The following is a 13,971-nucleotide window of genomic DNA, read 5'->3' as shown; positions in this document are numbered from 1 at the left end:
CTAGAGTTTTAAACCTAAAAGTGATTTGTTAGGCCTTGAGATCCTTTTGTTTTTATAGTTTCTTTTCAGTTTAACATTATTTTTAAGAAAACACTATTACACATAATTGAAAAAGTGCTACAGTGTTTGTAAGAGAAAGCAATAGCATCGTGTCCCACAACTTTAAATTATTTTAGCTGTTTTTTACTTCTCCATGCTTAAACGCTTTCTTGATTTTTCAATTCCATTATCTTTTGATGTCCTACTGATAAGGACATCAAAGATAAGGATTTATTATCTTATGTTACCTCTCCCAACTCCCCACACACTATGAACACATATAGATTCCCCTTCATCCCACTTATGTAATATAGTTATATCACAATGTTTGGCTAAATCGGGAGTCCCTATTTATGTTGTTATAACCATAAAAACCTCCCATTTGCTACTGAGTTGAACTCTAATTATACTTCCCCATTTTTTAGATGGGGGAATCACTTTTTGCTTGTGTTAAATGCAATATTTGCCATATTTAGGGTTTTTAATTGTTAGATTTTCTATGTAGCTACCCTTGATTTATCCCTATACTCTGACAGAACTGAACACTCTCTTGATGTGGTCAAACACAAGAAGATACTTTCCCGGTTTTAGTTTCTCTTGGCCTAGATAATCATAAAGAGAATTATCACAAATTCTCTTGCCTCTGCCCTAGAACACAAACCTGCTGCTTCCAAGTGCACTAGTTGTCTTTGAGGCCTGCTGCACAACTGTCACCTTGGGAATTTCTTTAGCCTTCTTATGTTGAAGTCTCTGTCTCCTTCATCCCATGTCTTTGTCTCCCTGTTTATTCCCACCTTATACACATTCTCCAGGAAGTTTCTGAGGAAAGGTGCATGTAGAGGTGACTTTCCTATGACCTTTCCTGTCCAAAAATGTCTTAGTTTTACCCTCACATATTATTGAAAGTTTGAACACAGAATTCTAGGTTAGAAACACCTTCCATTAGAATTTAGAAAGCATGGACTTCTATGGTGGTCCAGTGTTAAGATTCCATGCTTCTAATTCAGTGGGCATGTGTTCCATACTTAGTCAGATAAGTGCCGTGTGCCATACACTGTGGCCAAAAAATAAAAAAGAATTTTGAAGGCATTATGCTGTTTCTTTATTAGCATCTAGTAAATATTCTATTATTTACTGGTACTCTGACAGAACTGAACACTCCCTTGATATGGTCAAACACAAGAAGATATTGGTTTTAGTTTCTCTTGGCCTGCTGCTGTTGCTGCTAAGTCGCTTCAGTCGTGTCCGACTCTGTGTGACCCCGTGGACTGCAGCCTACCAGGCTTCTCTGTCCATGGGATTCTCCAGGCAAGAACATTGGAGTGGGTTGCCATTTCCTTCTCCAATGCATGAAAGTGGAAAGTGAAAGTGAAGTCGCTCAGTCGTGTCTGACTCTTAGCAACCTCATGGACTGCAGCCTACCAGGCTCCTCCATCCATGGGATTTTCCGGGCAGCAGTACTGGAGTGGGGTGCCATTGCCTTCTCCTCTCTTGGCCTAGATAATCATAAACATAAAGAGAATTATCACAAATTCTCTTGCCTCTGCCCTAGAAATATTGAGAAAATTAGTGTCATTATCATTCCCACTGTTTGTATGGGATCTGTCTTCTCTCTTTAATAAATATATATTGAAGTATAATATTTTTATATTATACACTTAGAAATTCACACATGAATGAATGATCACAAATTGAACACTCTCTACCTGGGACAAGAGTTTTTTTATTCCCCAGGGTATTACAAGTATCCTAGAAGTTACCTTATATTTACCTTAGTGACAGCCCCTTTCCTCTTTCCCAAAGCTGACCATTTACCTAACCGCTAAAACAATATATTGCATTTGCTCATTTAAAATTTTTTATTTAAATTAAAGCAGAAAATTTTAAATGATTTGCAGTGAATGATGAAAATATTAAAAGGTTGTGGGACAAAGTTAAAGTTGTATTTATCTATGAAATAGAAATAGAATCAGGTATACGGAGAACAGACTACCAACAGGTGCATGAAGCAGGCTACCAAGGGAGAAGGAGTTGGGGGAGGGTTGCAGTGAGAAGTTGGGGTTTGCACATATAAGCTTCCGTTATACAATGGATAAACAACAAAGTCCTGCTGTATAACACAGAGAACTGTATTCATTCAATATCCTATGCTAAACAATAATGGGAAAGAATATTTTAAAAAAGAATGTATGTGTATAATTATTTTGCTGAACAACAGTAATTAACACAACATTGTAAATCAACTATACTTCAGTTAAAAATAATAAATAAAAATTTTTAAAGAAAACCAAAAGTGTATTTAGAGGATATAGCTTTAAATCTGTGGTTCTCAACCTTAGCTGCATAGTAGAATCACTTGAGGAGCTTTTGATGCCCAGGCTACATCCCAGAGCCATTACATCAGAATCTGTAGGGGTGGAACTCAAGCATTTAAACACTCAAATGATTTCAACTTGCAACTAAGGTTGAGATCACCACTTTATAAAAGCATATGTTGGAAAAGAAAGAACAAGCCTCTCAATAAATGAGAAAAAGAACTACTCATTAAACGTAAAGAAAAGAAGAAAGGAATATAAGTAGAGCAAAAATTAATGATATAGGGGAAGAAGTACAGTAGAGAGGATTGAAAGAACCACAGATTGGATCTTTGAAAAGAATAATATTGATAAATCACTAGCAAGAATGACCAAGAGAAAAAGAAAGAAGATACAAATAATCAGAAATTAAAAGGGGGGAGGGATGTTACTGCAAATCCTGCACACATTTTTTCCTTTAGAAAAATATTTTATGAGCAGCTTTATGCAAATAAACTTGAAAATGGAACAGATGGAATGAAACAACTAAAAAACAAAATGAAACTATATACAGTTTACCAACACTGACACAGAAGGAATAGAAAACTGAATAGTCCTATATCTGTTTTAAAACAATACGTAATTTAAAATTTTCTTACAAAGATAACTCTAGGCCCAGGTGGCTTTGTTGGTAACTTACAACATTTTAAGGAAGAAATAATAATCAATATTAACTAAACCTTCTAGAAAATAGAAAAGAATAAATACTCCCCAATTCATTTTATGAACTTAGCACAACCTGACAAGAATAATATGAGAATGGAATTTAAAAGCCAGTCTCACTCATGAATAAGGAAGCAAAAACCCACCAATAATGTAAAAAGACTTCTATATCACAACCTAGTTGGGTTTATTCCAGAAATTGCAAGGCTGGTTTAGCATCAGAAAATCAGTCAGTGTAATTCATATTGATTTCATAAAGAAGACTAATACAATCATCTTAATCAATGGGGGAAAAGCATTTGATAAAATTTAATATCATCCATTTTAAAAACTCTTAGGAAAGTAGGAATATAAAGAAGCTTAAAATCTGATAAAGACATGCTGTGGAGCAACTAAGCCCGTGCACCACAACTGCTGAGCCTGCACTCTAGAGCCTGTGAACTTCAACTGCTAAGCCCGCATGCTGCAACTGCTGAAGCCCACGTGCCTAGAGCCAGTGCTCTGCAACAAGAGAGGCCACCACAGTGAGAAGCCCACACACTGCAACTAGAGAGTAACCACCACTCACTGGAACTAGAGAAAGCCTGTGTGCAGCAGTGAATACCCAGTGCAACAGTAAATAATTTTTTAAATCTAATAAAGGAATAATATGTAAAGCCAACAGCAGTCCACATTCTTAATGGTAAAATATTAGAAGCTTTCCCTTTGAGTTTGGAAACAAGAGAAAGACAAAAACTATCACTTAGTTTATTTAACATTGTTGATAGAGATTCTAGCCAATACAATAAGACAAGAAAAATCAATATATAAGAATTAGAAAAAGTTATTACTTACATTATTGTATTCATAGAAATTAAAGGATCTGCAGATTAACTATTAGAGTTAATAGATGAGTTCAGCAAAGTTACTAGACGCAAGGGCGTATTAAGAGCCCAACCTGTCTACTCCTTTATGAAGTCTTCTTCTGGCATACACCCCAGAGTCCACCCCTTCTTGGACTTCACTCTACTCATGTTTTTATTATACCACTTAGTCACCTTTAACAGTCTAGCACTCAAGGGCAGCCCATCTATAAATGAACATGTGATTTGACATGCACAGGTGAGCAGGGCCAATTAGAGGTCTTTCCTATAAGTTTAAAACTGAGTTCTGAGAACTTAAAACAGTTATCTATGACTCTCAGCCTTAGTTGGATGAGTGAGTGAGACTCTGGATCTGTCCTTCATTTCTTAATTAAACTCTCATTTTCTTTTTCATTTTCCTTTGGTACTACATTCTAGGTGAGCTCCTCAGCTCATTAATTTAGTTCAGTGTTGGGTCCATTTCTTTTATTGAGTCGACTGGTGAGATTTTTTTTTTAACATTTGCATTTTATTTCTAATATATTATTCCGTGTAGCCTGTTTCAGTTTTATGAATGCAGTTTACTTTCATATTCCTTTCTGAGATTAATAAATTTTATTATATTATTTTGGACTCTTATTTTGTGCTATTAATAACTGTCTGAGATGTCGCCTGTTGTTGTTTGGTACCTCTCTTTCACAACGTTGGTCTTCCTCAATGTCTGATTTTTTTCATGTTGAAGATTCCATGTTTACTTGTGTATGGATGCCATTTCTGTCTGTCACAGCCTCCAATGAGTGTGGAGAATAGATGGAGAGTGTGCTGGTGGATTAGATATATTGTTAGTCTTCTGAATGAGAGAGGATCCATCCTGCCTGGCCTTTCCAGCCCAAGGACCAGAGCTCACTGCCTTATTTGCGGTCTTCAGTTGCTCAGCACAAGCAGGGAGGAGAGAAGAAGCCATCTGGTGTGTCCACTCTGAATGTAGTCCCCTCAGCACTCTGGAAATTCCCCAGAACTCTCTCCCTCCTTGTATCTATATACTCTAGACTTAATTTTTTTTCTCTTTCTCTTTCTTCCTTCCTTCTTTCTCTCCTTTCCCGCCTTTTCTTTCCCTCTCTCACACACTCACTGTCTTTTTCTTTCTCTTTCTCTCTCTCCCTGCTTCCCTCCTTCCTTCCTTCCTTTTTTCTTTTAATTTTTAGAGACTTTATTTTTTAAAAGAAATTTTAGGTTCAGAACAAAATTGAGAAAAAGGTACAGAGATTTCCTATATAGCCCCTGCCTCCACACATGCATAGCCTCTCCCATTTTCAACATCACTCACTGGAATTGTACTTTTTTTTTTTTTTTTTTAAACTAAAGATGAGCCTACACTGATATATCATAATCATCTGAAGTTAATAGTATTGTACATTTTATGGGGTTTGGACAAATGTATACTGACATATCCATCATCATATCATATAGAGTGTTTTTACTGCTCTAAAAATCCTTACTGGAGCCCCTCTTTTACATTTCAGCCCTCTCATCTGGCTTCCATCTCCACAGTTCATCTAATTTTCTTGTTATTAAGGGCAACTAACACAGCCCTATTGCTAAATCCAAAAGTTACTCTTCACTTCTTATCATTTTGGCTTTTCAACAGTATCAATCAACTGACTACCCTATCAGTGAGACCCTTCTTCTTGCCTTTTATGACCGCATACTGCCCTGAAGCTGCTCTTTCTTGGCTCCCTTCCTGAATTATCTTTTCTATTCAGCTTCTCACTGTTGCTTTTCTTCCAGAGCTTGACCCTGGCCATCTTCTGTCTCTGTGTTTTCTGGTGGAAGTCTGCCAGCTCCATATGCAGCATAATTTTCTGATCCTTCCTCACCCGTCTTCCCCATGTCACTAATTGACAAATGATGCTGTCAGTTCCAAGTCACTTCTTTCCCTTTCACACCCAGCAGGCATTCCCTTACCAGATCCCAGCAGTTACAGCTATCAAAAACATTGAGCTGCCCTACCTCTGTTCCCCCACCCTAGTCCCAACCATCACAGTCTCACCAGGACTATTTTGGTTGATTTTGGCTCCCTTACAACCCACAAAAAATCCAGAGGAGGTCTTAAAACCATGAATTAATTTGTATCTAACCACTTATCTCATATCTCGTGACTCTGGGTTGTATCTAAAATAAAAACCAAGGTCCTGCATGAACCTCTGCTCACCTCTCTACCTTCACCTTAGCTGTTCTTCTCTGTGTTCCCATTCCATGAGCCTCCTTCTGTTTCTTAGAAAGCACCAAACTCCTTCCCATTTTATGGCATTTGTACATATTTTTCCTTCTTTCTGGAATGTTCTTCTCCCTACCCTTCACCTATGTACTTTTACCCATTGCTTGTTTTTTCTAAACAAAAACCAATTCTCTGACATCAGCTGATTGTCCTACAATTCACTCTGACACCCACTACCTGGAATTAGTACACACCCCCACAGGTTAATGGCTCAATCCAACAAGACTGCTCCCATTTCAGACATCAACCACAAATGAGTCCCCAGGCTACCCACACTTCTGCCTGGCCAAGTACAAGCTTGGGGGTTCCCATGATCCCCCTCAGATTCAACAATTTGCTATTGCTTCACAGAACTCAGGAAAAGACTATACTTAAAATAACAGGTTTATTAGAATACAACTCAGGAACAACCCAGTGGAAGAGATTAATTGGGCAAGGTATGAAAGCACAGAGCTTCCATGCTCTTTCTGGACACCATACTCTCCCAGCACATAAGTGTGTTCATCAGCCCCCCCAAACCTCAACATGCCACATTTTTTCAAGGTTTCATTGAGTAGGCATGATTGGTGAAATTTCTGGTCATTGGTGATTGAATTCAACCTCCAGCCACTCTCCCCTCCTGGAGGGGGACGTGTGATAGGGGCTGAATAGTATAACCCTGTAATCACAGGATTAGTTTTTCTGGTGGCCAGCCCCAGTCCTGAAGCTGTTTAGGTCCTCCCCTCCCATGAGAGAAAAAAAGACACTCCTGAATAACATCTTCATAAATGTGTTATAAAAAATAGTTAATTCGGACTCAAGGACACTGTAATTTTTTTATACCCTTCTGTATTATTTAAATTACTTTGTGTATAAATCTGGTAAAGATACATTTTAAAGATGTTTTAAATCAAAATTAAAGATAGGTTCTTCCTTTTTAAAGCTGAGTAATAGTCTCAAAGATAAACCACACTTTGTTTATTCACCTCCTGATAGACACTTGCATTGTTTCCTGTTTTTGACTATTACAGATAAAGCCATTATGAACACTTGTATAAAAAATAGGGGAGGGGATGGTCCTGTCACATAGGAGATTTCAAGGGTTTTAGGAGCTCTGTGCCAGAAACTTGGGACAAAGACCATATGTATATTTCTTACTGTACCACACTCATCTTCCAATTTTGACACAGTGTCACTTCCTCCAAGATTCCATCAGTGAACCCCCAAACTAAATTCTCTCCCTTTGTTCCACTCTCCCATGGAACTGTATTGCTTTTCATCATGGTGCTATCACAGTTTTACTTTGTACTGTCTGTGTCCACAATTAGGTTCTAAACTTCAAAAGAGTAAGTAAAGTGTCTTTCTTTTGTTCACCCTTGTATACATGCACACCTTCAGCATCTAATACAGAGTCAAGTGAAGTGAAGTCGCTCAGTTGTGTCCGACTCTTTGCGACCCCATGGACTGTAGCCTACCACGCTCCTCCATCCATGGGATTTTCCAGGCAAGAGTACTGGAGTGGATTGCCATTTCCTTCTCCAGAGGACCTTCCCAACCCAGGGATCGAACCTGGGTCTTCTGCATTGTAGACAGACGCCTTAGCGTCTGAGCCACAAGGGAATACAGAGTCATGCTCAGATATATATGGAAAGTAAAGTAGACCTCCAGGAAAAGTGAAGAGCCATGAGGAACCACAGATACCAGCCTTGATAAAGCTCATGGTTCTAGCTGATGGGAATGTAGAGGCCGTATGCTAAGTAACTCCAGTTATCAGGTGTGTTATGTTCTTGGACCATGTGTACAGAATGTAGTGACTCTGCTGCCGAGTACCAACCCAGTGAGGAGCAGTCACTGCAGCTGATTGGTGAAAGACTGAATGACATCATTAGAATTGTTCAGAGGAGCATCTTTAGGGACCTCAGAATCTTGTGTAGTAAACAAGGACAGATGGTGTTCTCATCACTTCTCCCTTTTTGTTGGAATGTGGGAACCTTTGGAAAAGAACGCAGAACTTTGATTTCTCTGGATTTTGTTTAGGAACTAGGAATGATGAGAATTTAACTGAGAATAGAGTCCTTTTCATGAACATGAATGAAGAAGCAGATATTTTCCCAGAGCAAGTTAACTAGATTCATATACATGAAACATAAGGGGAGAAGGGAAATTATCCAGGTAATCCTAAGCATGCTGAAGAATGGCTCATAGAATACAGAAAAGAGGATTAGATTTGGGGGTGGGAGTAGAAGGGGATAGCTCAGTGATTCAAGTGAGAAAATATTAATGTGAGGTAAGTTAGAAAAGAATTCCCAGACTTGGACACAGTGAAAAGTAAATTCTAGATCCTGATAAATACATTAAGTCCTCTTTGTGTCATAATTAGATGCTTTCCCAGACTCCAGTAGGAGCCTTGTGTATAAAGAGGGAATTAATAAGACCCATTTGCTTGCTTGCTCTGAAAATCAAATGAGATGATGTAGGTGAAAGAGCTTTGTATCTGGGAGTGATGTAGGAGTGTGGTCAGCATAATGACCGTTTATTAGTAAAGAGGGAGAAACAGATTAATGTTCTATGAAAATCTTTGACCGGGGTTAAAAGTGCCTTAGATGATAGCATTTGGATAAAAATAAAAAGGAGAAGCAGGGAATGTCCAAAAGGAGGGACTGTAATGGGAATTCCTGATATAGGCAAGGTATGTTTTTGTAAAACTTCTAATTATCTGAACTTCCGCTAAGGCTGTTGCCAGATTGACAGTGGACATTTTGACAGATCCATGTCTTATTGATCACTTTATTTTCCAGAAGATAGAAGTGATGCAAAGTCCTGCCACTAGATTAGATCCTGTCACTAGATTAGATCCTGTCTGATCTAATTGAGATCAGAATAGTGAAAATGAAGTTGCTCAGTCGTGTTTGACTCTTTGCGACCCCATGGACGGTAGCCTACCAGGCTACGTGATCCATGGGATTTTCCAGGCAAGAATACTGGAGTGGGCTGCCATTTCCTTCTCCAGGGGATCTTCCCAACCCAGGGAATGAACCTGGGTCTTCTGCATTGCAGACAGACGCTTTACCATCTGAGCCACTAGGGAAGCCCGAGATCAGAATGGTAATGTGCAAATCATAGGAACTTGGGAAGAAGCAGCAATGTCTCATAAGATTGGTTGGGAGGTCAAAGCCAGGCCAAAAAATGAGTATGTTGTTTTAGAAAGGCTAGACTTGTAAGGGCAGAAAAAGGAAATTTTAGTACACTCTCAAAAGTATCATTCTATATACACTATTAAGCTGGTGAAAAACATCTCCAAACACAGAGCTCAGACAGATTCTCAGTTTTCAAAGACATGTACAAAAGGTATAAAAAAACAACCTCAAATCAAGACAAATTTCTGAGAATAGTCTCAGGAAAGTGTAAGCCTCTGATAAACAGGGACAGATTTAGGACAAAATAGGTCAGAGGGTTTTGTTGTAAGTACAGAGATGAAAAGAAGTGACAGAGCCTAGTCAAGGGCCAGTGTCCTTGCACTGAAAGAGCAATAGGCTTCTTTAAGAATGATCTTTGAAGGCCAGAAGAATGTTAATAATTGCCAAGACTGAGTAATGAATATATAGAGGTTAACTGGTTTGGTCTCTCTTCTTTTGTGCATCTGAAAATTCCCATGATTTTTTAAAAACTTGTTGTTGTTCAGTCATTCAGACATGTCCAACTCTTTGCAAACCCATGGACTGCAGCACTCCAGGTTTCCCTGTCCTTCACTATCTCCCAGAATTCGCTCAGACTCATGTCCATTGAGTCAGTGATGCCATCCAGCCATCTTACCCTCTGTCGCCCCCTTATCCTCCTGCCCTCATTCTTTCCCAGCATCAAGGTCTTTTCCAGTGAGTCAACTCTTTGTATTAGGTGACCAAAGGATTGGAGCTTCAACTTCAGCATCAGTCCTTCCAATGAATGTTCAGAGTTGATTCCTTTAGGTTGAGTGCTTTGATCTTGCAGTCCAAGAGACTCTGAAGAGTCTTCTCCAGCACCACAGTTCGAAAGCATCAATTTTTCAGTGCTCAGCCTTCTTCATGGTCCAACTCTCACATCTGTACATGACTAGTGGAAAAACCATAACTTTGACTAGACAGACCTTTGTCAGCAAAGTGATGTCTCTGCTTTTTAATATGCTATGTAGGTTTGTCATAGCTTTTCTTCCAAGGAACAAGCATCTTCTAATTTCATGGCTGCAGTCACCATGATTTTGGAGTCCAAGAAAATAAAGTCTGTCACTGTTGCCATTTTCTCCCATCTGTTTGCCATGAAATGATGGGACCAGATGCCATAATCTTAGTTTTTTGAATGTTGAGTTTTAAGACAGAATTTTCACTCTCCTCTTTTACCTTCATCAAGAGGCTCTTTAGTTCCTCTTCATTTTCTGCCATTAGGGTGGTGTCATCTGCATATCTGAGGTTATTGATATTTCTCCTGGCAATCTTGATTCCAGCTTGTGCTTCATCCAGCCTGGCATTTTGCATGATGTACTCTGCATATAAGTTAAATAAGCAGGGTGACAATATATAGCCTTGATGTACTCTTTTCCCAATTTTGAACCAGTCCATTGTTCCTGCCCAGTTCTAACTATTGCTTCTTGACCCACATAAAGGTTTCTCAAGAGGCAGGTAAGGTGGTCTGGTATTCATCTCTTGAAGAATTTACCAGTTTGTTGTGATACACACAGTCAAAGGCTTTAGCATAATCTATGAAGCAAAAGTACATGTTTTTCTGGAATTCTTTGGTTTTTCTATGATCCAACAGATGGTGGAAACTTGACCTCTGGTTCCTCTGCCTTTTCTAAATTCAGCTTGTACATCTGGAAGTTCTCGGTTCATGTACTATTGAAGCCTAGCTTGAAGGATTTTGAGCATTACCTTGATAGCATATGAAATGAGAGCAAATATATGGTAGTTTGGACATTCTTTGGCATTGCCTTTCTTTGGGATTGGAATGAAAAGTAACCTTTTGCAGTCCTGTGGCCACTGCTGAGGTTTCCAAATTTGTTGACATATTGAGTGCAACACTTGGACAGCAACACTTAATCATCGTTTAGGATTTGAAGTAACTCAGCTGCAATTCCATCACCTCTACCGGCTTTATTCATAATAGTCCTTCCTAAGGCCCACTGGACTTCACACTCCAGCGTGTTTGGCTCTAGGTTAACCACACCATTGTGTTTATCTGAGTCATTAAGACCTTTTTTGTACAGTTCTTTTGTGTATTCTTGCCACCTCTTCTTAATATCTTATGCTTCTGTTAGGTCCTTACCATTTCTGTCCTTTATTGTGCCTATCTTTGCATGATATGCTCCCTTGGTATCTCTGGTTTTCTTTAAGAGATCTCGAGTTTTTCCCATTCTGTTGTTTTCCTCTTTCTTTGCCCTTAAGAAGGCTTTCTTATCTCTCCTTGCTATTCTCTGGAACTCTACATTCAGATGGATATATCTTTCTTTTTCTCCTTTGCCTTTTTCTTCTCTTCTTTTATCAGCTATTTGTAAGGCTTCCTCAGACAACCATTTCCCTTACTGCATCTCTTTTTCTTGGGAATGGTTTTGATCACTGCCTCCTGTACAATGTTACGAACCTCCGTCCATAGTTCTTCAGGCACTCTGTCTATCAGATCTAATCCCTTGAATCTACTTGTCACTTCTACTGTGTAATTGTAAGGGAATTGATTTAGGTCATACCTGAATGACCTAGTGGTTTTCCCTACTTTCTTCAATTTAAGCCTGAATTTTGCAATAAAGAGCTCATGATCTGAGCCACAGTCAGCTCCAGGTCCTGGTTTTTGTTTTGTTTTGTTTTTCCTGTCTTTGCTGGTTCCCAGTTGTGGTATGTGGGATCTAGTTCCCCAGTCAGGGATCAAACCTGGGAATCCTGCATTGGGAGCCCAGAGTCCTAACTGCTGGGCCACAGGGACGTCCCCTCTGGGTCCAATTTTTGCTGACTGTATAGCACTTCTCCATCTTCAGCTGCAAAGAATATAATCAATCTGATTTTGGTATTGAACATCTGGTGATGTCCACATGTAGAGTCATCTCTTGTGTTGTTGGAAGAGGGCGTTGGCTATGATCAGTGCATTCTCTTGGCAGAACTCTGTTAGCCTTTGCTTTGCTTCATTTTGCACTCCTGTTACTCCAGGTATCTCTTGACTTCCTACTTTTGCATTCCTATCCCCTATGTTGAAAAGAACATCTTTTTTTTTTTTGATGTTACTTCTAGAAAGGTCTTGTAGGTCTTCATAGAACCATTTAACTTCAGTTTCTTTGGCATTAGTGGTTGGGGTATAGGGTTGGATTACTGTAATGTTGAATAACCATTCAACATTACAACCTTGGAAACAAACCAAGATCATTCTGTTGTTTTTGAGGTTGCACCCAAGTACTGTATTTCATACTCTCTTGTTGACTGTGAGGGCCACTCCCATTTCTTCTAAGGAATTCTTGCCCACAGCAGTAGATATAATGGTCATCTGGATTAAATGTGCCCATTCCCATCATTTTAGTTCACTGATTCCTAAAATTTCCATGTTCACTCTTGCCATCTCCTGTTTGACCATATCCAATATACCTTAATTCATGGACCTCACATTCCAGGTTCCTATGCAGTATTGTTCTTTACAGCATCCGACTTCATTTTCACGTCCAGACACATCCGCAGCTGGGTGTTGTTTCCACTTTGGCTCAGCCTTTTCATTCTTTCTGGAGCTGTTTTTCTGCTCTTCCCCAGTAGCATATTGGATACCTACTGACCAGGGCGAGGGGTATCTTTCAGTGTAATATCTTTTTGCCTCTTCATACTGTTCATGGGGTTCTCATGGCAAGAATGCGAAAGTGGTTTGCCATTCCCTTCTCCAGTGAACCACATTTTGTCAGAAATCTCCATGACATGTCCTTCTTGGGTGGCCCTGCATGGCATGGCTCAGTTTCATTGAGCTAGACAAGGCTGTGATCCAAGTGATCAGTTTGGTTAGTTTTCTGTGATTGTGGCTTTCATTCTATCTGCCCTCTGATGGCTGAGGGTAAGAGGCTTGTGCAAGCTTCCTGATGGGAGGGACTGGCTGTGGGGAAAACTGGGTTTTTCTCTGGTGGGCAGGGCCATGCTCAGTAAATCGTTAATCCAATTTTCTGCTAATAGGTGGGGCTGTGCTCCCTCTCTGTAGTTTGACCTGAAGCAGCCCAATCCTAGGGTCTGCAGTCTCTGTGGTAGGGCTGTAGGCTTTATAGTAGGGCTAATGGTGATCTCCTCCAAGAGGACTTACACCAACACGCCCTGCCTCCCAGGACTACTGCTGCCAGTGCCCTGACCCAACGGCAAGCCACTGCTGACCCATTCCGAGGGAGACTCCTAAACATTTACAGGCAAGTCTTATTTAGTCTCTTGTGCAGTCACTGCTCCTTTCCCCTGGATTCTGTTTCACACAGGTTTTGTTTGTGCTGGTGACTGAGACGGTAAAGAATCTTCCTGCAATGCAGGAGACCTGGGTTCGATCCATGGATCAGGAAGATCCCCTGGAGAAGGGAATGGTAACCCACTCCAGGGTTGTTGGCTGGAGAATTCCACGGAGAGAGGATCCTGGTGTGCTGTAATCCATGGGGTCGCAAAGAGTTAGCCACAACTGAGCAACTAACACTTTAAAAACTTATATTTGTAAATGTGTTTAAAATTACAGAAAACCATTGATAAGAGGGACTTCAGAAAGATAAACACTGAGTCACAGCCCCACCTGTACCCAGATTAGTGGAGGAAAAAAAAGAAGGAGGGTATCAGCAAGTGCCACCTTTTTTGAA

The 13,971-nt window shown here is 39.8% G+C and overlaps 1 protein-coding gene across 1 annotated transcript in view; it reads left to right on the top strand.

Moving 5' to 3' along the window:
• The window catches only part of ATRN (attractin), a 189,237-nt gene that overhangs the window by 149,682 nt on the left and 25,584 nt on the right, over positions 1-13,971 (top strand). The window lies entirely within an intron of this gene.

The sequence above is a fragment of the Bos mutus genome, chromosome 13 (assembly GCF_027580195.1).
Source record: "Bos mutus isolate GX-2022 chromosome 13, NWIPB_WYAK_1.1, whole genome shotgun sequence".
In the NCBI taxonomy this organism is placed as follows: domain Eukaryota; kingdom Metazoa; phylum Chordata; class Mammalia; order Artiodactyla; family Bovidae; genus Bos; species Bos mutus.
The sequence above is the reverse complement of the archived record's forward strand: the minus strand, read 5'-3'. Positions and strand labels throughout refer to the sequence as shown.